The sequence below is a fragment of the Molossus molossus genome, unplaced genomic scaffold (genome assembly GCF_014108415.1).
Source record: "Molossus molossus isolate mMolMol1 unplaced genomic scaffold, mMolMol1.p scaffold_m16_p_18, whole genome shotgun sequence".
Taxonomy (NCBI): domain Eukaryota; kingdom Metazoa; phylum Chordata; class Mammalia; order Chiroptera; family Molossidae; genus Molossus; species Molossus molossus.
Genome location: NW_023425353.1, coordinates 66,415,919 through 66,439,561, shown reverse-complemented (window position 1 = coordinate 66,439,561; position 23,643 = coordinate 66,415,919). Strand labels below are relative to the sequence as shown.

General features: G+C 51.2%; 1 protein-coding gene across 3 annotated transcripts in view; it reads left to right on the top strand.

Moving 5' to 3' along the window:
* Window positions 1–7,239: 7,239 nt before the first annotated feature.
* The window catches only part of ITPR1 (inositol 1,4,5-trisphosphate receptor type 1), a 257,806-nt gene continuing 241,402 nt past the window's right edge, over window positions 7,240–23,643 (top strand). For all 3 annotated transcript variants that reach the window (XM_036266062.1, XM_036266061.1, XM_036266060.1), the window contains exons 1-2: window positions 7,240–7,398; window positions 8,184–8,258. The gene's annotated coding sequence lies outside the window, so the exon portion shown is untranslated. The remainder of the gene's footprint in view (window positions 7,399–8,183; window positions 8,259–23,643) is intronic.

Here is a 23,643-nt window from a genome sequence, read left to right as displayed (position 1 = left end):
GGACCTGCTTTGGGAAGGCTGGACCTCCAACTTTCCATCGGTGCCGAACTCATGAAGCAGGTCACCATCTCCTAAACTGCAACGAGAGGGAAATACTGCTTTCAATCTGGGAACAAAGGTATGTGGGAACAAAGGAAGCAGTTAGGTTGCTTGAGTCTAGAGACACTGATACAGCAAAGGAAGCAAAAAAGCTACGCGTTCTGCTTGATTGGCAACTGAATTAAGTAGACCTGCGCGCCTGCTTCTGTGAGCAGGGGTACTGGTGGTGGAGGAAGAGCGAAGCCTGCGAGAATTCGCAAGGTTTCCCTTCCCCCTTCTCATGCGTGACTCGCTCTGCTTTGCTGGCGGACCTGGAAAGACCCTCCCAAGGTAGACTGCAACAATCGGGGTGGCTCCCACCTTGGAGACCCTCGACACAAGAGTTGCCTCCTTATAGAAACTAGCTGGTTTTGCATTTTCCCTAAAAAGTTAAATTTAATCTGAGAAGCTGCTTTCTCATATTGATTTAGGGTCAGAATGTACACGTTCCTTCTTTTTAAAAAAAAAAAAAAAGCAGGGACCACAAACACAATACAAAGATTTTTTAAAATGTCTATTTTATTGATTTCAGAGAGAGGAAGGGAGAGGGAGAGATAGGAGCATTGATAAGAGAGAAACATTGATTGGCTGCCTCCTGCACACCCCCTACTGGGGATCAAGCCCACAACTGGGCATGTGCCCTGACCGGGAATCAAACCGTAGACCTTCTCCTGCATGGGACAGCACTCAGCCCTCTGAGCCACACTGGCCGGGCCAAAGATTTCTTAATAGCAGCTTCTCACCCTACTTCTCAAACCAAGTGAATTTCTCCAAAACCAGATTTCTTACAAATTGACTGTACTCAACTATCACCTTCAAAGTTATGAAATAATTTTCCAAATAACTGTGAAATGATCATAAAAATGGTTATAGAAATACTATTCATGTGGCAAGATTTTAGATTGTTTTTTAATGAAATAAACAAGTATAAATCCATGCACGTATAATTTTTTGTATTAAATAGATACACATTTTCTAGAGCGAGTTCCAGACACCATGAGAGTCCACATCCAAACACTTGAGGATTAGTTCCCTAATGACCAAGGTCTCCTCCCATATCCCACAATATCGTTACCACACCTAAGAAAATGAGTAATTCCACAGTGCTCCTTAACACGTAGCCTGGCCCGGCTGGTGCGGCTCAGTGGTTGAACATCGACCCTGCACCAAGAGGTCATCCGTTCAATTCCCAGTCAGGGCACATGCCCAGGTTGTGGGCCAAATCCCCAGTGGGGGGCGTGCAGGAGGCGGCCAATCGATGTTCTCTCTCATCGATGTTTCCATCTCTCTCTCCCTCTCCCTTTCTCTCGCTCTAAACGTCAATAAAGAAAAAAAACTTTTTTTTTTAAATACATAGTCTGGATTCAAACTTTTGCAATAGCTGCAAAACGTCTTCCATCCATTTATTTTTTTATTTCTTTCAACCCAGGATCCAATCAAGGGCCACATGTTACATTTAGTAGTTATGGGTGTTTCCATCTTTTTAAATCTAGAGAAGCCCTCCCACCATTTTTGTTCGGTTGGATGGGGAGAGTCCAGGTCAATGGTCTGTGGTGTGGCCCCCATTCTGGGTTTATTTAATTGTATCCTCAAGCATTTCTGGGAAGAAATCTTCATATGTGATGTTGTGTACTTCTTAGGAAACCAAACCAGGATGCAACAGTGTCTGACGGTCCCAGTATCATTGATGATAAGTTGGATCCCTTGGTTAACATGGGGGGGTTGCCATGTCTCTTCAGTGTAAAGGTCCATGTTCCACTTCACAGTTAGTGGGTTGTGTCTGGGGTGACTTTTAAGGTCATATGAGTATCCTGTTCTCATCAACCTTTTGTCCAAGGAGTTTGGCATCTATTGGTATCTTTGTCTAAATACATGATTACGCTGGGAGCTGCCAAATGGTGACTCTTCTAATTTTATTTTTCTTTCCATGCGTATTAGCTGAATTCTTCTGTAAAGAAGCTTTCTGTTTTTCTTTTGACAAGCAGATTTCCTTTCCATTCAAACACGAGGATAAGATAATAAGGCCTTTCCCAAGATTTCTTCAGGTCCCCGGACCTCGCCTGGCTGCCGGGGCAATTAGGATGGCAGTCTGGCAGACGTGAGGCGGGAGATGGGGGGATGTCCGAGTTGATAATACACCCTGGCCTGCATGGCTCACAGGACAAGACTGTAAGAAAGCAACAGCGTTCTTGTGTGCTTCCATGGGCCTAGACAATGTCGCCAGCCGTCAGACACGGCGCGGCTGTCCCTCCACGTGGTAGAAGGTAATCATCACTGTTCAATTCTTGTATTCTGCTGGCTTCCAGGTCTTAAATCATTGACAGTTTGTCCATGTTCCTTCCATGTGAGAGGTTCCCGACCAGCAGTCTCTCTTAAACTGCAGATAGATACAAGACAACAACCCAGGCCCTCTCCAAGTTCCCGACTCCTCTTGGCCACACCAGAGGCCCAGAGCCTGGGCTCAGGAAAACAGTCCTTTGCTAGCTCCACACCAGCGTGGTCTCTCTCCAGCTCCTGTGCAAACACCAACCATGCTCTTTGCATCTCAGGTTGGGCTGTTTTGGGTGTGTGGGTCATTTCTTCCGGCCATGCTTGTGGTGCCAATAGGCAGTTAGCCAGTCAATGCCAAGCAGCCACTTTGTGTCCAGAGCTGAGGAAGATGATACAGAGGGTACAAAAATATAGGGCCTGGTCCCTGTCTTCAAGGAATATTTCTGTTTGAAGAGACAGTATCACAGAAAGATGCAGCTAAAAGATAATCTAGTCTTCTGGGAGTGTCTATACATGAATTGGGGGATTGGTACAAGAAACGCCAAGACCTGGTGCTAAAACTTTGAGTATCCGTGTTGTACTGTGGCAGACGTTCTCAAAAAGGGCTGTGACGCCATCCCTCCACCGCAAATGTTAACGCCAAGGGGGCGAGCTGGAGGACCGGCGAGGCAGTAGCTGCTTCTCCGGACCGCAGGCCGACGCTCTGACCGCTGAGCCAAACCGGCCAGGGCTCGCTGCTTCTCTTCACTGTTAGTTCTCACGTCTGATGGCGGCTTCTCACTCCAAGTCACACACCAGCACCGGGAATTAGACGGAGACCCGTGACTTCGGCGCTGGCACTGTGTTGCCATTTCAGAGTGCTCTGGGGAGGGTGTTCGTGAAGCCACTCCAGGCTCATTCTGACCGTCACAGGCAGGTCAAGTCTTTTGCCCAGGAGAAAACTGGGACTCGTGCTCCCCCACTAACGTGAGGTTTGGTTTGGAGCTGAGGGCCACGGCAGGTGGCATCCGTACTTCCCCACGCTTGCTGATGGCACTCTGCTTCTGTGTGGCTGGGGTGCACCTGCAGAGCCCTTCGGTGCAGCCACCCGCTGATGAGGTGGGCAGGACAGGAGTATGGGCTGCACTCTATCCACAGAGTCTCTGCAGGGCTAGGTGCCTGGCCACGGGGGCATGGATATTAGGGTGCAGCTGGGTGTCAAAGCCACTCTTTTGAGCCCTGTTCCTCCAGCATATCCTGCTCTCTTCGTCAGGGTGGCGTCTGAGGGTGGGCTTCCAGGCAGGTGATTCATTGGAGTTTTCAGCTGCGTAGTGCTGATGAAAACCCATTTTTCTTTGTTGGGTTTCCCTGGCGGTGGGCTGGTGCTCTGGTTTCAGATGTTCTTCAGCCTTCTGCTCAGACTCTGATACTATCCAGACTCTGCAAAGCCCTCCTGCTTCCCTGCGTGGGCATTCCAGGGGCAAAGTGATAAATGGACGTTTTCAGGGCTGGTCATCATCTCGAACTGGATCTCGAGAATCCGAGTCTTGGTTCTCTGGATCACTACTGTCCAGTAACATGTACTATGAGCCACACATGTAATTTTTAATTTCCTAGTAGTTCACTGAAAAAGTGAAAAGGCCCTGGCCAGCTTGGCTCAGCGGTTAGAGCATCGGCCCACAGACCAAAGGGTCCAGTTTGATTCCGGTCAAGGGCACCATACCTGGGTTGCAGGTTTGATCCCCACCCCAGAGTCGTGTGGGAGGCAACCAGTTGGTGTGTCTCTCTCACTCTTTCTCTCTAAAAATCAATGGAAAAATATGCTTGGGTGAGGATTTAAAAATAATAATAATAATAAACAAAAAGTAAAAAGCAGGTGAAATTAACTTTGATTTAACACAACATATCCAAAGTATTATCATTGCAACATGTGACCAATATAAAAATTGCTAAGATATTTTTTTTTGGGGGGGGGTAATGTCTTTGAAATCCAACATGTATTTTACAGCTGTTTCACTTCTCAAACGAGCTACATATGAGTGCCTACGTGGCTAGTGGAGAGTATACTGGAAAGCACAGGTCCAGAAATTGTTTCCAGGAAAATCAGAGTGAAGAAGAAACCCCCTTTCCTTTATTGATAATAAGGACTTAGTGGGGCAGTGGTCCTTTTTTATGACATACTTCATCATCAATCAGATGTCACCATAGAGAAGCTCTTAGCATCCCAGCAAACCCAGCAAAACGTCTTTCTAGCGACATAATAGCTGCTAGAAGCTGAAGCCAGCTGCCGGCTTTGAATAAGACCATCCACACACAGGGCTGGAGGAAACAGGCCGTGACGCGAGTGGGCTACAGACTTGCATGCCCCCCAATCTGTTCGTCTAGCCTGCCCTGTGTGACCCGCCTCCTGGTAAACACCTTTCTGAGCAGGGCTTTTCCACATGTCTGATGCAATGTGCAGAGAGGACTCGGGCTGGCCGGGTCGGGGGGGGGGGGCAGGATAGACCAGCACGAATAAAACACGGTCCCCGCCTTGTGGTCTGGGAGGGAAGACAGTGGCTAAAGCCGTTAAGGGTCAAGAGTCCACTGTACGATGAAGATAAAAATCACCCCACTCAAACAAGACCACGTTTGCTTTAGAAAACCCACATTAAGATTCCATCGTGTTTCTGAGTTAAAAGTACATAGAACGATTTCCCTCAAGTATTTACCTGTTATATTAGCTTAGGCTGACCTGCTGAATCTGTTTGCAGAGCCCAACGCCCTTCAGAAATGTTTTGTTTTCATGGAGGAAGGAAGGGGACCTGTGGGGAAGGTGGGGACCCCTTTGTTGTGACAAGATGGGGAGCGGTAGTTTGAGGCATGGGGCAGAGGCTGCAGTACCCAGGGACCAGAGACAGTGCTGAAGGAGCACAGGGGCACCGTGAATGTAATGACACAAACTTCGTCCCCTTCGGAGCTGTGCCCGTTCCTGGACTGGTATTAGATACTTACCCCAGCAGATACATACAATGCACATGCTTACTTTGGGGCGGCTGTGGAGAGTAGTAGTTAAGGTCCAGCGTTTGGGAGTCAGAGAGCCCACCACCTGTGTGACTTGGGGGGAAGTTACTTAACCTCTCTGCACCTCAGTTTTCCCATAAGTAAAAAATGATTCACTAATAGGATTTGATGAGATAATGTACATAAAGAGCTTAGGATAATGCCTGGTGCATGGCATGTGGCCAGTACATGTCAGCTATTGTTATTATTAATTTTGACATTACATCAGTAATAGTTATTAGCTACAGTGCTCCCTAATTTATTCCTGAAGTTTCATGAGGCTGCTGGCTCTACATCAAGCGATCCTGATAGAAAGTAGGCAAATTGAAATGATTTTCTCCTATGATGGCAAAACTGGGACAGAGATGAAAATGACTAGCCCAGGGGCTCAGAGGCTGCTCCTAAAAGGGGAGGCAGTGGTGAGAGATTTCCCCAAAGACTAGGAGTTAGTGCACTTGGAGGCCTGAACTGAATCCAGGCCGCACTGCTCAGTTCAAGTGACATCTTGGGAAATTACCTGATTTCTCTGAGCCCTGGGCTGTGCACCTATCAAGTAGGAGCAAAGAATATGCCTAAAGGTTGTTCAAAGTCAGTAACCCTGATGCATGAAAAGTGCACACGGTCTGGGCTCCATAAAATCAGTCTCTCCAATTACTATTACTGCTGTTGTTGGGGCTGATCCTGTGGCGCGGGCAGTGCCCGTCTGGGATGCTGGGATGTGTCCTGGCTCACCATCATGCCCCAGAGCCTGGCCCCCAGCGGGCATTCAGAACGTTTGTGGAATGAAGAAGGAAGGGCAGCCGGCTGACTGCCTCCGAGCTTAGCCCTTGCCCTCCCTCCCGAGGTCTGGAGCCCGGGCCCCTTGGCAGCGCGCGGAAACCCACCGCGTCCCTGACGCCCGGCCCGAGCCGCGCGAGGGCGCCCCGCCTGGAGGCGCCCCCCTGTGCCAGCAGCTCTCTCCGAAGCCCTGTTTTTCCTGGTTTGCGGTTTATTTATTTAAGCATTTACAGCTCCCGGGAGCAGAGGGGCTGCTGGAAGCAGGGTCACGCCGAGGTCGCGGTCTGTATTTGCTTTCTGCCTCCATCTCGGCGCTGACAAGTCACAACCCAGCTCCTCGATTGGGGCCCGGGAGGGACAGGCCCGCGCCCCCACCTCCCGCGGGGCGGGGAAGGGCGCACGCAGTTCGGCTCGGGAAAGCGCCCCCCGGCCACTCGCCTGCGGTCCCCACGCCCCACCCCCCGCTCGCGGGGACCGTCGCTCCCAGACCGAGTTTTCCGTGCAAACCCGAGCTGATTAAATGAAGACAACTCGCGCCTTTAATCCTTGCCCGCACACACTGGCGTTTCTGTGTCCTGGATTTCTGAAATTCTTGGCTCGGGACGCCAGGCGCGGGGAGGGAGGGCTCCAGCTGGTGAAAACTTCCCGAAGCCGAAACCCGAGCTGCTCCCCGCGCCCGCTCGCAGCGCTACCTGGACTCACAGGAAGGGAGCCAGCCGGAGGAGGGTCCCCAAGGGTCGGGGGCGCCCTCCAGGGGTGGCTTGGGGTGGCGTGCTCCAAACTCGGCCAGCTCCGGGGGAGGACGCGGGTGCGGACCCGGGACACCCCGCAGGACGCCCCTCCCCGCCCGCGCATTACTAAGAGCCCCGCCCGCAGCCCAGTGCATCCTGGGACTTGTAGTCCGTCCCGTCGCCCCAGGGCCTCCGCGACCCCGGCCTCGGACTACATTGCCCAGGGAGCTTCCCGGTCTATAAAAGGCTCCAGGAGCCGCTTCAAAGTGCAGTAACCATGTGGCTGGGCTGCTGAAGCGCTTCCTCAGGCTCGCTGGGTGGGAGGAGAGGAGGAGGAGGAGGAGGTGGAGGAGGAGGCAGAGAGGGTGGAGAGAGAAAGCCACGCCGAGAGGAGGTGTGGGTGTTCCGCTTCCATCCTAACGGAACGAGCTCCCTCTTCGCGAGCATGGGATTACCCAGCGGCTGCTGACCCCTCTCCTCGCCCTGCTCCCCCAAACCGGCGTGGCTCCCCGGCACCAAGGTAGCGGCTGGGGCCGGGCAGAGGGCGCGGGGAGTTGGACTGTCCCCAGCACGCACAAGTTTTTGCCCCGCTCCCTGGGAGTTCTTGGGGGATTTGCAAGCGCTTGCAGGCATTTGTGGGTTCTTTTACTGCGGGCATTTTTTTTTTTTTTTGGGAGGGGGTTCATTTGAGGTTTAAAAAACCCAACATTCTCTACTCTAGTGACTGGCTTTGAGGGCGACCCATTCTGGACTGGAATGGCATTCCCCCGAGTTGGAAACTTGCTGCAGGAAATAGGTTGTTGAGGGGGGGTTGTGGGGGTGTCATCTGTGAGTCCGCTCAAGGAAACCATCTTTCTCAAAATGCAACCCTCGCTTGAGCTGCACGGTCGGGAGAATCATGCTTGTGCGGGGCCCCCAGTGGGGAGGGTTTTGAAAAAACGGAAGAAAGCCGGGGAGCGGTGAGGAATGCAGGGCGGACGAAGCCCAGTGGGGATGCGGGCTGCCCGCACGCGGCCTGGGCTGCGGGAACCGAGTGCTTCGGGAGCCGCCAAACACTTCCCTCAGTTCCAGCCCGGCACCCGCCAAGTTGGTGGTGCCCAGTCTCACTTGTGGGCTGCCTCCTGGAAGTGAGGGCGCAAAGTTACCTGGACTCTTCGCCCACGTGATCCCACCATCCTGCCTGTCAGCTGGGGGGTGGGGGTGTCTGCAGGAAGGAGGTTAAAGAAGGTGGAAGATGGGCATTCGGAGCAGTTCTATTAGGGACTCACCGTGGTCTCACGCTGGCTGTTCTTTCTAAATCCTTAGGAACTGACGACGGAGGAGCGGGATTCGCACCCCTGGCTGGACGTGTTTTGGCAACAGAGTGCCTGACAGGGTCAGGTGAGTGTGGAAGCCTGCTCCCCAAAGCTGTAGGCAATCATGAGTGTTTGTCCTAAGCCGGTTTCAAGTCCTCTTGGGGAATGGAAAAGAGAAGGAAACTCCACAGCTCAGTCTCCAAACTTGTCACAGCCTCTGGGGAGGGTTTAGGGAGCAGAGGAGACCCCGGGACGCGTCTGCCCAGCTCTTTTGGCCTTGGCTCAGGATGGAGGCAGCCTGAAGGTTTAGGAGAGGAGGGGGAAAGGCCACTGGTGGACTGAGAACTGGACGTGCCAGGCAGCGTGCTGATGACTTAAATTCTGAAGGATGCAGGGCATTTCATCTGCCAAGATATGGAAGCAAAAATTAACTGCTTTCTCTCTTTCAAAAATAGTCACTTTCTTTTTTCTTACTGTGCATGTGTGTTTAATCAGGGTAGGTTGGACTGCAAGAAATGAAAGTGGCTGCTGGCAAATGGAAAGAATTAGAACTTTAAAAAGGGAAGTTAGTTCTAGAGCGTAAGGTAGTAGCACCCAGCCCTCGACGGGGGCCATCTATCTGAGTGTCCGGGAATCTGATGGGTCCCCGGGATGTGAGCTGAGGCCAGTGTTTCTCTGTAAACACAAGCAGCTCCTATTTTTTTTTCCCCCAAAATGGTCAGACTGCACTTCAGGAAAGGGAGGTTTTACCGGGCGCACGTACATCCAGGGCTGCAGCTCCAGCCATCAGACGCTTTCTTCTGAAATGGTCAGGAGCAGGGAAAACAGAGGGTGACGGGGTGGGGGGCAGGGTCCTAGTAAGTCCTTTAACATTCTAAATATTTAGCTGTTCCCTGGGCTACAATCTTGGGGCTTTTCTAATTAGAAAAGAAAAGCCAGACACTTCATTATAGCAGTTGAGTGCTTTTGTTTCCTGTTGATAAGCTCCTCAGGGGAGCGGGTGGATTGGGAAGCATTTGAACATGTGAAGTCAAGTTCCTTCTGGAGTTCTGGGGACTCGCGTGGTTACGTGGGCACTCGAAAGGCCAAGGACTGGGTTCAGTTTTCCTTTTCTGAGCCAGCTACAGACCAGGAAAACCTGGTCCAAGGGTCTTTTCCAACTGGTTGCTAGAAATAATGCTGACACATTAAGTCTTATAAGCCAGGTCAGGACCACCTATCACAGAGACCCTGGGGGTCAGGTGCAGGTGAAGAAACGCACGCAGAGTGAAATCACGTGCCCAGTAGCTCACACACGGTGGAAGCCAGGTCTAGCCACAGGCTGGGGCTGTCCTGTGCCCATAAGTGCACCTGAGTTGGGGGGTGGTGAGGGAGAAGCTAGGAAAAATGCTCAAGTTATTGCTGTCGATGAAGTACGTCTTTCTTCTGTCCCCCCAATGGGGAATGAACACTACTCCCCTGACGGAAGAAGGAGACGATGTGGCCACAGGTGTGGGGATAACAGGGTGGGTATTAGAGGCGGCGTATGTTTGCTTTGGAAGGCTGCAGAAAGCTGAAAGAGAGGACAAAACCAAACCGCAGGGAATGTTGTCTGAGTTTAGCCTCCGGTTCTCTCCTCCCTGAATTCTCTCTTGATCATCTGCAGCGAGGCCTCCGCGCAGGTGAAGGGGGTCAGGCATTTCCTCCTCTGAAGATCGCGAACGTTCAAAGCCCAGCGAGTCTGAACTGGGAAACGTCGAAGCCTTTTCATAGACCTTTCAGTTTGCTTTGTGGCCAGTTGGGCAGAACCTTCACTCTCTCATTTCTTTCTTCTGCGTGTGTTTTGAAAGTACAATCTGCTCTTTGGATAATTCAAATCAGAACAGAATATCCTATCAAGATCGCCGTATCGGGCAGGGAAAGTTTGTCAGCTAGCTCTAAATGAGTTAGTCCTGGCCTCCGCTTGGAGACGCCAAGTTGCTGGAGGTGACAAGGTGTTACCCATTTCAACCAGTGGTCCCTTCTGGAGGGAGCTGGCGTCTTTTCGGTAGGAACAAGCGAAGGGATGGTTGCTTAGAGGAGGTGAAGTAGGAAGTAGATGAACTCAATAAGACACATCTCTTGTCTTTTTTCCTCCAAGTGTTTTCAATTGAGGAAGAGCAGGGTATGAGAGAGAGAGAACAAGGAAAGAAACTTCTAATCCGATGGCATATAACCAATTGACTTCCAGAGAAAAATCTCATGGGTTTTTTTTGTTCATTTATAATGCTCTCTTGGAAACTGTCTGATTTCTTCATAAGCAGCTCTTTCCACCCCCACGCCCCCTCCACCCCTTTGGTTAGTCCTCACTGGAGGATACTTTTCCACTGATTTTTTTTTTTTAAGATAGAGTAGAAGGAAGGAAGGGGGGCGGGGGAGAGAGAAACATCCATGTCAGAGAGACACATTGATTTATTACCTCCAACATAACCCTGACCAGGTCCAGGGATTGAACCTGCAACCCAGGCACATGCCCTTGAGCAGGAATTAAACCCCAGACCCTCAGTCTGCAGGCCGATGCTCTAACCACTGAGAAAACTGGCCAAGGCTACAAGCAGCCCTTAAAAACCAAACCAGTGTGAAACAGCAAACACCTGATATGAACAAAAAGAACAACACACACACAGAAAAACAAAAGTAGGGCCTGGAGTTAGGTTTCTAGGTCACGCTGTCCTTGGGTCCGGCTAATTAAGGCGTCTGCACAAGGCCAGTGTCCCATCTGGTTTGCTGTTGGTTTGATCTTTTAAAGTAAAACATATTGCATTCCCAGGTTCTGCCCAGTTGGCATTGCCGCTTTTTGGTTCCCTTGTACTGTTTTAAGTTTTTGCTTAGCTTTCGATGAAGTCAACTAAGGCTTGAAATCAGTGACATGACCGACATAATTCCTACGATTCCCACCAACCGTTGTAGTGTCTGTGGTTCTGAGGTTAATGAGGGTGAGCTGGAAAAAACCAGCCACAACACTGAACGCATCACCTACTGAGTTGCATCTCAGAGCGAGCCATGTCCAGGTTGTCTAGGTTCTGGCCTGAGCTGGACACAGTTTAAGGCGCTTGGTGTGATAAGTCTATTCAAGGAATTCGAATACCTGTGAAAGCGGGTACAGTCCAAGTGTCCCCTCGTTTCTTCAGCGAGCGTGTTCTCTGCCAGGGTATATTCTAAGTGCTGGGGATACAGCATTGAGCATCCTGTTCCAAAGGGGCTCAGCGCCTGGCGGGGGAGGCAGCCAGGATAAAGAAGCAAGTGTTGCAGTAGAGCAGGTAGTAAAAGCTGTGGAGAGGAAGAAAGCAGAGCAAGGAGACAGGTAAATGGTGAGGGTGTGGAGAAATCGGAACTCCTGCCTGCTGTGTGTGGGAATGTAAGCGGTGCAGCCCCTGTGAAAAACAGCATGGGGGCTCCTCGGAAATGTCACGCAGCCCAGCCGGTGTGGCTCAGTGGGTTGAGTGTCATCCCATGGACTGAGAGGTCCCGGTTCGATTCCCGGGTCGCGGGCGTGCGGGAGGCAGCCCATCGATGTCTCTCTCACACATCAATGTTTCTCTCTCTCTCGCCCTTCCTCTCTTTCTAAAAAATCAGTTAAAGAAATTAAACGTAGAATTACCATGTGATCCAGCAATTCTACTCCTGGGTATATCCAAAAGGATTGAAAGCAGTGGAGCAAACAGACATTTGTCCATTCACGCTCATGGCCGCGTGATTCACAGTAGCCAAGACGCCAGAACAACCCAGTATCCACTGACCGGTGATCGGGTAAACAGAATGTATCATATCCATACGATGGAGTATTATTCACTCTTTTTTTTTTTTAATTCTCACCTGAGGATATTTTTCCATTGATTTTCAGATAGAGTGGGAGGGAGGGAGGGTGAAAGAGGGAGAGACATAGATGTGAGAGAGACACCGATTGGTTGCCTCACGCACCACCCTGACCAGTGCTGAGGATCTAGTCGCCCTTAACTGGAATCAAACCTGAGACTCTTTGGTCCAAGGGCCAATGCTCTAACCACTGGGCAAGACCAGCCAGGGCGGAATATCATTCCCTCTTAAAAAGGAAGGGATTCTAACACATGCTACAACATGGGCGAATCTTGAGGTCATTATAGTAAGCCAGATCAGCCAGTTACGAAAGGACGAGTATAATGTCAGTTACATGAGGTGCCTAGGCCGCGAGACCCACAGAAACCAAGTGAAATAATGGTTGCGGGGAAGTGGGATGGGGTTTGTTTCATGGGTGGAGAGTGTCAGCATGAGAGGAGGGGACTCCTGGAGGTGGATGGTGTGAAGGTGGTACAACAGTGTGGATGTACGTAATGCCACTGAATTGTACACTTGAAAATGGCAAATTTATCTTGTTTGTGTATATGTTACCACTAAAAACAAACAAACAAACAAATAATGACGACAACAGAAAAAACAAGGAAGGGAGTAAGAGTACTCAGGTGGGGGTCGGGAGCCAGGGAAGGGCCCTTTAATATGGTGCATTTGAGCGGAGAGCTGCAGGAGTGAGTGGCCATGTAGATATCCGGGCAAAGGGTGTTCCAAAGGGCTGGAGCCCCAGTGCAAAGGCCCTGAGGCAGGGAAGGTCAAGGAGGTCAGGGTGGTGTAGCTGAGAGAGAGTGCTAGGCATTCAGACCGGAGAGGGAGTCAAGGTCAAACCCTGTAGCTTTCTGCACATAAGCAGTGATTTATTTTGCCAAGGATTTCTGAAGGCTCCCAGAATTCTTTGTGGTTCTCAATATCACCGAACTATGCCATCCTCTGAGGGGACTGGTGAGGATGTCAGGATCACATACCTGAGGGGAACTTGATGGGGGTGAAACCCAGCTCTCTAGACTGTCCAGTTGAACACATGACCTTCCTGGTTTTGTCGTTCACGCAGTTGGAAAGGTATGCTCTTTGATAAAGAGGTGAGCCTACAGTTGGTTCGGGCAACCGTTCTAAGGACCTAGGACATTCCTGTGGGTTTTCTTCAATGTGAACCTGTGCTTTGCAGTCTGCCCAGTCACACTTTAAGGAGGCCTCAGACTCTGCTGTCTAGCATCATCCTTGAGGGACATGAAGTCCAAGATAAGTGATTCTGCCCTGGCCAGTTTGGCTCAGTGGTGAGTGTCGACCTGCGGACCAGTGAGTCACGGGTTTGATTCCGGTCAAGGGCATGTACTTTGCTTGCGGTTCATCCTGGCCCTGGTGGGGTCGTGCAGGAGGCAGCCAGTCAATGTGGCTTTATCACATCGATATTTCTCTCTGTCTCTCTCTCCCTCCCTGCCTTCCACTCTATCTGATAATAAGTAGAAAAATATCCTTGGGTGAATAATTAAAATAAAAAAAGATAAGCGATTCTTTCCGATAACAGAAGTGACCCCTTCACGTGTACACGCTTGTAACAAACATGTGTTTTGTTACTTATTGCATAACATGGACATGTTCAGTAATAGGAAAACATTAGGAAGTAAAGATAAGCGACAAAACAAAACTGCTCACCCCCAACCCCACCATCCGAGATTAGGGGGTCAGACCTTCTCCCTGTGTTTACACACACAAAAGTCCGTGTATGTTTCTGTTTCATGAAAAGTCCTTCCTGTTTGGTATCTTTTACTCTGTACCTTGAATATTTTTCTCGTTAATAGATAGACATCTGTGTCTTCATTTCTCCAAAGGTGGCTCTACTTTGACGGGATTGCACTTGAATGGTGACCCGCATGGAACCACGAGGGTGACATTAGTGTGGCACTGAGGTTCCGTCCCATCAGAATCTGGCTTCCTCATTCAGTTCATCCTGTTTTTTTTCTTAAGAAAACTGAATGGAAGATAAAGCACTATTCAGGTGCTCGCTATCTTATTACAGGGATAAAGCCTAGTCATCATTCCTTTAAATATAGAATTTCTCGTTTGTTCTTCAAAGTAACCTGATGCCGTGAGGGAGGTAGGGCCAAGTGCACTTTTCTGATTGCACCTAGAAGAAAAACTTGACTGTGGAAAATTTGGAACACCTGTGATGCGGAGAGCCCAGTAGACAGGACGAGCCCTTTCCCCGTCACTGCCCAGCAGTTCATGGCCGTCTCGCTCCATCTGGTCCTCAACTCTCCTCTCGTCTCGGGTGACTGTGAAGCAAACCGCAGACGTACTAGTTCATTCTCTGTTTTAGTAGTTATCTGTAGTATTGCGAGTCTTTTCTAAAATCCATCATCACAATACTATTATCCATCTCAAGAACAAAACTTCAGGTGGAAAGGAATCGAGTCTGTGTTCTCCTTTTTATTTATTTATAATATGTTTTTATTGATTTTTTTTTAGAGAGGAGGAAGGGAGCGAGAGATAGAAGCACTGATGTGAGAAAGAAACATTGATCTGCTGCCTCCAGCACGCCCCCCCCACTGGGGATCAAGCCCACAGCCTGGGCATGTGCCCTGACCGGGAATCAAACCAGGACCTCTCAGTACACGGGGTGGCACTCGATCCATTTAGCCACACCGGCTGGGCCCATTTCTTAGTGTGTGTGTGTATGAACATATACATATTTAACAGTTTGAATTAGGATTCAAATAAGGCTGATACATTACAAAGGATTGATGACTATATTTTCTATTCCACCTCTTTTTTTTCCATGTTTTTTTTGTTGTTGTTTTGTTCTTATTGAAAGAACTAGATGAGGTATTCTCCCACCATTTGGATTTTGCTGACCGCATCGATGTGGTGTGTTGAACACGCTCCGTGTCCCCGTGTTTGCCATAGTTCGGTAGTTAGCTGTGGAGGCTGAGGCTCTTGGCCAGGCTGCTTGTGAACTTCGCTCTGGGGTGTGCGTGATGCATGGCGTGTCTGGATATGTCTTCCCGAGACACCAGGACCCACAGATGCTCATTGTCTTGGTCCAGTAGCTCACCTGTGGTGGCAGATTTCTAGTTCTGTTTCTGCTGCTTCATTTGCTCACTGGAATATCACATAAAAAGAAACTTTCTCCACTTAGTTTTCGGTTCAGTGGGATATAGTTTATATAAGACATACAGGATTCGGCCCTGGCCAGTGTTGCTGAGCGGTTAGAGCGTCGGCCTGCGAACCAAGTTCGGTTCGTCCCTGGCCCCAGTTGGGGTCGTGTGGGTGGCAGCCAGTCAGTGTGTCGCTCACACATCGATGTTTCTCTCTCTTCCCCCCCCTCCCTCTCGCTCTATCTGAAGATAAATACAAAAATGTCCTCAGGTGAGGATAAAAAAAAGAAAGGCTCTGTACTTGAATCTCTCTGTATTTTACTAGTTTTCGAAAATAAGTGGTTGATTCTCTAGCATGATCCCTGGAAATGGTTCTCAAGTGGAGGGTACTAGGCACTGTCTGGGGACATTTTCTGTTGTCCGACCTGGAGATAGGGTGCTAATGGCATCCAGGGGTTAGAGGCCAGTTCAGGTGCTAAACTGCCTGCAATTCACTTCATACCCCGCCCCCAACACACACTGAATTATCCAAAATATCACCGGTGTCATTGTTGAGAAACCCTACACCAAGATAATTAACAGACATATTTTTTTGTTAGTATCATTATGAACTCATGGATTTAAACACGTGTTTTATGTTCTACTTTGTAATTATCCCTGTTGGTGTTCAAATTGTCCATCTTTGCTCAGAGAGAGAGGCTATTTAAGTTGGTTCAAAAGCTGCAACCCTAGTCTTTGGTACTTTTCTTGCTTTTGGTTTGACAGAATGTTCCAGGTTCATTTGTATTTCTTGTTCCAGACCTGGAACCTGCCTTTTCCCCTGGGTCTTTGGGGTGGGAACCGCTGTTTAGAGACCTCTGCTCAGGGCGAGAGAGGTATTCTTGCTATTCTCATGTAGGTCAGAGAAGAGAAATTAAAGTGAAGAAAACTTACAATCTGAACTTTTTTTATTTGGTTAACTCTCATCTGAGGATATTTTTCCATTAATTTTTTTAATTCTAATTTTTAAAATATTTTTTCCTTTATTGATTTTAGAGAGAGAGGAAGGGAGAGGGAAAGAGATAGAGACATCGATGAGAAAGAACATTGATTGGCTGCCTCCTGCATGTCCCCCACTGGGGATCGGGCCTACAACCTGGGCATGTGCCCTGACCATGTGCCCTGGCGACCTCTTGGTGCATGGGTCAGTGCTTAACCACTGAGCCACACCAGCTGGGCTCCACTGATTTTTATAGATAGAGTAGGAGGGAGGGAGAGAGAAACATCGATGTGTGAGAGAGACACATTGATTGGTTGCCTCCTGCACAACCCTGACCTGGGCCGGGGATCAAACCTGCAACTGAGGCATGTGCCCTTGACCAGAATCGAACCCATGACTCATTGGTCTGCAGACCAACACTCTATCCGCTGAGCCACACCAACCAGGGCGCCATGAAGCTTTCTAATGAAAGCTTTGCCAAAAGGGAATCAACATATCCTTGCCTTTTTTTTTTTTTTAATCCTCACTTGAGGACATTTTTCCATTTTTTTGTTCAGATATAGTGGGAGGGAGAGAGAGGAAAAGAGAGAGAGAAACATTGATGTGAAAGGGACACATCGAGTGGCTGCCCCCCAAAACCCAGCCAGGGCTGGGGACAAACTGCAACTAAGGTATGTGCTCTTAACGGGAACCGAACCCAGGTCTCTCTGGACTGCAGGCTGATGCTCTATCCGCTGGACCAAACCATACAGGGCTATCCTTGCCTTTTTAGAAGGATTTCTGAACATCCTCTTTAACTCTTCAGTTTGGTGTGAGTTTTAGCGTTCGTTCACCTGGGGCAGGTAAGACGCAGAGTGCTCCTGCTCCGGGGCAGCAGGAAATTACTGTTGTTCTGCATTCGGGGTTTTCAGAGTGTGTGGCAACCCTTTCAGAGGTTGTGACATCAGTTGAGTGGGCCTGGGTCAGTGGATTTTTGAAATGAAGTAGACTAGAATAGAAAACGTCAAAGTGTATTGCTTGGATACTTACAAAGAATTTTGTACATTGCGACACACTTCCTCATTCATTCTCCCGGTGTCTGGCGCACACACACACACACAGTGCACGTTGGGTTGTGAGGTTCTGACGGTGGTCGCCGTTCAGAGTTTAGGAAACGGTGTCCTGGACCATCGGGGTGTCAGCTGCGTTAGAACCTGGTGTTAGCCAGGCCCCGGGCTGACCTGGGTGAGTGTGAGGAGCCCTGCCTGGAAGATGCTCGGCCCTGTGCCCTCTGGCTCTCGGCTTGTTTCTGCGGCGGCCGTTTCCCTGTGGCGGCCCTCCCTGTGGAGACCGACCTCTGCACTACCCCAGCTGCACGCCAGCCTGGGGTGGGCGGGGAGGGCTCAGGCGCATTCTCTCTGACGTGCTGACATTTGGGGACGCTTTTATTGGCTGTTCAGACAGAGGTAGGAAGAGACCAGAAGCTTCGTGTGAAAACCACGGAGGGCTGCGGGGTCACAGCAGTTGAGGAAGTTATGTTTTATAATGTTTTATGACCCCTCGAGTCAGCAGAACTTCTGGACTGCCTCGTCTCATGTTCCTCATCAGAGAGGGATGAACGTAAAAAATACCACGAGTCTCCAAGTTCCTCCGTGTTTATTTGCGTTTCAGGAGGAGCTTCATCTGGGAAGTGATTTTGTTTTGCAAAAAAAAAAAACAGCTTAAAAGCATCCCATGCACACGTGTCTTAGCAGAAGAAGCTGATACAACTCCTGCACTTAGGGACACGCATTTATGAGCCTTGGTGGGTGCACGCGTGTGCTCGCGTGTGCATGTGCGTGCACGCTCATGTTCTGCCTCTGCCTTTCCGTGCATTGTCCTTTCTGCCTGCTGTCCCCTTTCTCCCCCCCCCCCCCCCCCTTGCCAAATCCTTCTATCCCCAGCCCAAATACTTCCTCTTCTGGGCAGCCTTTCCTGGTACTTGAGAATCTTTGGTCATTAGAGACTTAATGGCACTTGATACCTATTCTTCTTATGGCCTTTTGGATTTTTAACCCACAAGAGTGCTGCCACCTCGTAAGGGCTGACAGTATTTGGGGACTGAAGTGACCTGTTCGTGTGCACCAGCCTCAGAAGGCCGTGGCTGCTCAGAAGAATGTGGTCTCTGCGTCTTTCCCGAGGAAGTGTTCACTGCATCAGCGGATCGCTCTGCAAGCCCGTTTGCTGTGGAGGGCCAGGGGGCCGTGGAGAAATGTCTGAAACTGGCCCTTTTGATGGATTTTGGGGTGTTGCTCTCTGGAGGGCATTGGGCTTGGGAGACTTTTTTTAATCCCACCTGGCGATATATATTTTTTTCTATTGATTTTTAGATAGAGTGGAAGGGAGGGGAGGAGAAAGAGAGAGAGAAGCATTGATGTGAGAGAGAGACATCCATTGGCTGCCTCCTGCACGACGCTGCCTGACTATGGCTAGGGATCGAACCCGGGACCCTTCGGTCTGCAGGCTGATGCTCTAGCCACTGAGTCAAACCGGCCAGGGCTGAGCTGGTACTGTTAGTTTTTTTTTTATTGAATTTATTGGAGTGACATTGGTTAATAAAATTTTATTGTATTTTGTTTGTTTGTTTGTTTGTTTGTTTGTTAATCCTCACCCAAGGAAATTTTTCCTGTGATTTTTGTTTTTTTAGAGAGAGTGATAGGGAGGGAAGGAGGGGAAGAGGGAAAGAGAAACATGGATGTGAGAGAGACACATCGATTGGTTGCCTCCCGAAAGACCCCGACCTTGGCCGGGGATCAAACCTGCAACCCAGGTACGTGCCATTGACTGGGAATCGAACCCAAGACCCTTCGGCAGGCAGGCTCTAACCGTGGAGCTGAACCGGCCAGGCGGGAGATTGTTGAGTGTCAACAACAACGGGAGTGGAGGCAGGAGCTAGGCAGCAACAAAGTTGCTCTCAGGTTGTCACTGTGTCGCCCAACCTGAGTGCAGTAGGGGCTCCTGAGCAGTCTCTTGGGTGCAGACAAAACGTGTGACGTGTGCATCTGTGGCCGCTTCTGTGGAGTAGGTGTCAGACCCCGGCTTTGGGTCAGTGCTGCTGAGCAGTCTCCGTCTGGAACAACGGTTCTCTCCAGCGGGTGATTCTGCCCTCCAGGCGGACACTTGGCCACATCTGGAGATGGTTCTGCTGTCACCGCTGAGGGAGAGGGCTCTCCCGGCCGCTAGTGAGTCAAGGCCAGGGATGTGCTAACGCTCCTACAGCACAAAGGACTGTCCCCACAACAAAGGATGATGTGCCCCAAATGTCAATCGCCCTGAGGTTGAGAAACCCTGTCCTAGAGTGATGTCCCCAGACTTGTGAGGCTGTTCGCTCTCCCCGAGGATCTTAACTTGCCTTGCTGGTTTCTTTGTTGCAGTTGTTTAGTTTTGTGGTTCAGGCTGTGGGCAGAGGGGCATCTCCTCGGGCTGGAGTCGACTGGAACTCTTTAATAAACACCCTCCCTGCCTCTTTGCCCCCAGCACTGGCCTTGGCTTCTGCAGCCCTGTGGTCTAGCTCTGCACACGGATTGGCTTGTGACCTCCAAGAAATCACTCGAGTTGGTTAGTTTTTTGTTTGCTTTTCTCCCTATGAAATGAGGCATTTGGGCTAAGGGATCTCTACCCACCCAGTGCATGTGTCCTGGCCGCCCACTCTGGGCGGTGGACGGGCCCTCGCGCGGGCCTCGAGGAGCAGGAGACACGGGGACCCCTGGCTGTATCTCCTCCTTTTCTGAGAAATGATGTGCAGATAATGGACCTGCTTCAGGAACAGGTTAGTCAGCGGACACGACTCACAAGGCCAGCAGGTTTGCCTGTCTGTGCGTCGGCCTCTGGTGTGTCTAACGAGTGACAGTGAAGCCAGAGAACTTGTCTGAAGTGCCTGTCGCAGCCGCGTTCCTGGGGTCGCCCCAGAGGGCCCTGCGTCAGGTCAGATCTGCGCTGGGACGTCCCTGGGGACGGACTGAAAACGAAAGCAGAATGGGACTTTTCTGGGCCCCGGAGACGTGCTGTTTGCAGTAGCATAGATTACCTCCTGATGGGGACTCGCGCATTTCTGAGGACAGTCTGGCCGCTAAGGGGACGGAAAGGCTCCTTTGTCCGGTGGGGGCCGGCCCGGCGTCCAACTCAGAAATCTATCAAGGTGATACGGTTGCGTCTTTGCTCAAAGGAAGTCCCCAAATTAACCATGCGAGTACCCAGTCACCGGACCAGAGACGTTGTCAAGAGACCTTTTGCTTCCCTGGGAAGGGCCCACGGGGCGGCGATGGGCTCTCTCCGGGATCCCCGGCCGTTTTACCATATATGTGCCGGGGCCAGGGCGTCCGAGGGAGGGGTGCTCCTCGGGGGGAGTGGCCGTGGCCTCCAGCCAGGAGGAGGATGCGGTGCCAGCAGCTCTTCCTTCCTCTGGGCACACTCTTGTTTTCCCTTCGAAAGGCCCCGTGGTCAGCCTGGCTCTGCCCGCTGGGGGTGCCCGGCCTCAGAGTGCGGTGGCGGCGGCTCTGGCCCTCGAGGCCTTGCCAGCTGCCGGGGACCCGCTGCCCACGGCCGCTTGGATCTCCAGGCGCATTGAAATCTGCTGCTGCCTCACTTTGAAGGAAGCCTTTTGATTTTTTTTTTCCTTTTAAAAATCTTTTCGAAAGCGAGCAACAGCAAAGCCAGCCCTCGGAGACTTTGGCAAAGGCCCTTGTTTTTGTTAGGAGGTGGAGGTGACGTGGAAATGACAGGAAAGATCGGGGAGGCTGATGGGCGCCACTGGCTGCCTTTTTCAGCAGAAGAGTGATGTTTCTGGGTACTCCGGGGCCAGGTAGCAAAACCCGGTGACTGATGGGGCCACGCAGAGGGGCCACGTGGGGTGACGCGGCCATCCCGTCTGCACCGGCAGGGCCCTGGGTTTACTAGGAGCCGTACGGTGGAGAGGACGTTGGCCGGAGCTGCCATTGACCTTGTCTACATTCACTGATCGCGTGGACGTGCAGGTCCATTGGGCTGATCTCAGTGGACGGCGAGACGTTTAGTAGGAGGAGCTCGTGAGAGCAGAAATGAGAACAGCCAACAGGAATGTTTCCTGTGTTCTGCTTCCTATTTGCTAAGGAAGCCCAGCATTTTCCTTTTCTCATTTAATCCTCAACCCAGCTTTATGGGGTAAGCCCTCATGAGGCCCCTTGTGCAGCTGAGGAAACTGAGGCCCAGAAAGGGCCTCGGTCGAGGTTGCAAACGTCCCATCACTCCTAGGAGAAAGGCGGCCCTTCCCCTGGCCCCTGGCGTCCCGCTGGCCCTACCCGGCTCTTCCTCTCCATCCGCGGCCCAGGCCAGACTCCCCGGCTCCTCTGCCCTGGAGCCTGACACTGGCCGATGCTTGGCCCTAAACACTCTCGCCTGACTTTTTTGCATGACTGCCTCCGTCTTGACTTCGGGTCTTCGCTCGAATGTCTCAGCTTGCTCTCTGACCAGCCCAAGTTCAGTAGTCACCTGTCATGTCAGCCAGTTTTAATTCTCCTCGTGTATTTCCTGCCATCTGATTGGCCTTGCCTGTCCGTCTCCTGTCTGTCTGTTCACGGTCCCTTCGCCATCAGCAGACTGTAGGGGTCGTGAGAACCGGAACCGCGACCGTCTTCTCCCGAGCTGCATCCTACCGCCTGGACCGCAGGGGCCACACATAGTAGATACTCAGTAAATGGGTTGAGAGGATGTAGGGTTCGCATCAAGGGGTCCTCTCGCGGGTCCTGGCTGTTCAGTGTACGTTTTGCATTTCAATCCGGTCCTGTCCAGTCTCTCGTGTTGATCCAGCGGAGGCCCGAGCACACAGCCATGCTGAGGCAGGTCTCAGTGGAAGTGTGTAGCAGCCCTTCCCGGACCTTTGGGTCTCAGGAGCTCTTACACATTGCTGAGGACCCCAAAGAACTTCTCTTGATGGGAGTTGTAACCATCTGTATTTATCATAGTAGAAATGAACGCTTGAGAAAATAAATAGCAAACGTTAAAGAGACAGTCACACCCTTTTTAATGAACGACAACCATGTTTTCCAAAACCAAAGAATTCAGCGAGAAGAGTGGCATTGTCTCACATTTTTGCAGCGTGCTTTAAGATCTGGCCAGAGAGAACCAAGCCAGAGTCCCCTGTCACGTACCTGCTTCCACCTTCGGTCGCTGGTGGCGTCAGGTGGCTCGTGACCCCTGGAGACCTCTCTGGTGCACCTGTGAGAAGCCGCGTGAAGAGGCAAGGAGGGCCTCGGTGGTGGTGTGGAAATGGTTACGACCTTGGAGGTGCTCTGCCCGGGCACCCTTGAGAGCCACCGGCTTCTCGGGTAGGTGGGTGATTTGGAAGGTCGCGTGGCAGCATGGGACATTGTAGAGGGCGAGGTTGGAGGCTTGCGTGGCAGAATGCATCAAATGTCCCGAAGTCTGGGTGCCACGTCGGACCTTCTGTTCAGAAGTACCAGCGTGAGGTTTCATTGAAGCTGAGGTTGATTTTTTTTGCAAAACAAAATTGCTTCCCAGCTAAAGCGTTTCCTGAACCACAAAGGAACACCGGGAACTTGGAGGCCGGTGGGGCTGGTCTCGCGCTCATGTTTTTCCGAAGAGCCGGGTTCCGCCCGTGGGCGAGTCCTGCACGGGGCGGGGGGAGAAAGCGTGGTTCCTCTCCACGCCTGACGAGAGCAGCTCCAAGTACAGGTGCCTTTGTAGCTTTAACTGCAGCCCTCATTGGTGCTCCTGGTAGCCTCTGGCCTCAGAGAAGCTGTGTCCTGCCGTCGAAACAGTCTCGAAGCTGTTGCTCTTGATTCTAACAGCTGGTGTTACAGGCGTCCAGGTAGAAGGGGTTAAACGTAGATGAGTCCACCCGGCTGGCCTGAGAGGTCCAGTAGGGGGTGAGCAGGAGGCAGCAGATCGATGTTTCTCTCTCACATCCATGTTTCTACCTCTCTTTCTCCCTTCCTCTCTCTCTAAAAAATCAACAAAAAACGTGTTTTAAAAAAGTAGATGAGTCTATGTTAGTCTACTGAACTGTTTAAGGAAGGTAAATGGTTACTGATCTAGGTCTCTTGGAGTATTTTGCGTGTATCTTGGGTGATGTATGTAAAATGGTCTAAGGTAAGGGAGCTTGCTGAAACACACAGGCAGCTTGGACCCCAGCACCTGGAGGGTGCACGGCGGGGGAGGGGGCAGGCACGGCTGGGTCCTTGGATCTCGACACCAGTGCTTGGACCCCAGCACCTGGAGGGTGCACGGGGGGGCAGGCGCGGCTGGGTCCTTGGATCTCGACACCAGTGCTTGGACCCCAGCACCTGGAGGGTGCACGGCGGGGGAGGGGGCAGGCACGGCTGGGTCCTTGGATCTCGACACCAGTGCTTGGACCCCAGCACCTGGAGGGTGCACGGGGGGGGGGGGGCAGGTGCGGCTGGGTCCTTGGATCTCGACACCAGTGCTTGGACCCCAGCACCTGGAGGGTGCACGGGGGGGGGGCAGGCGCGGCTGGGTCCTTGGATCTCGACACCAGTGCTTGGACCCCAGCACCTGGAGGGTGCACGGCGGGGGAG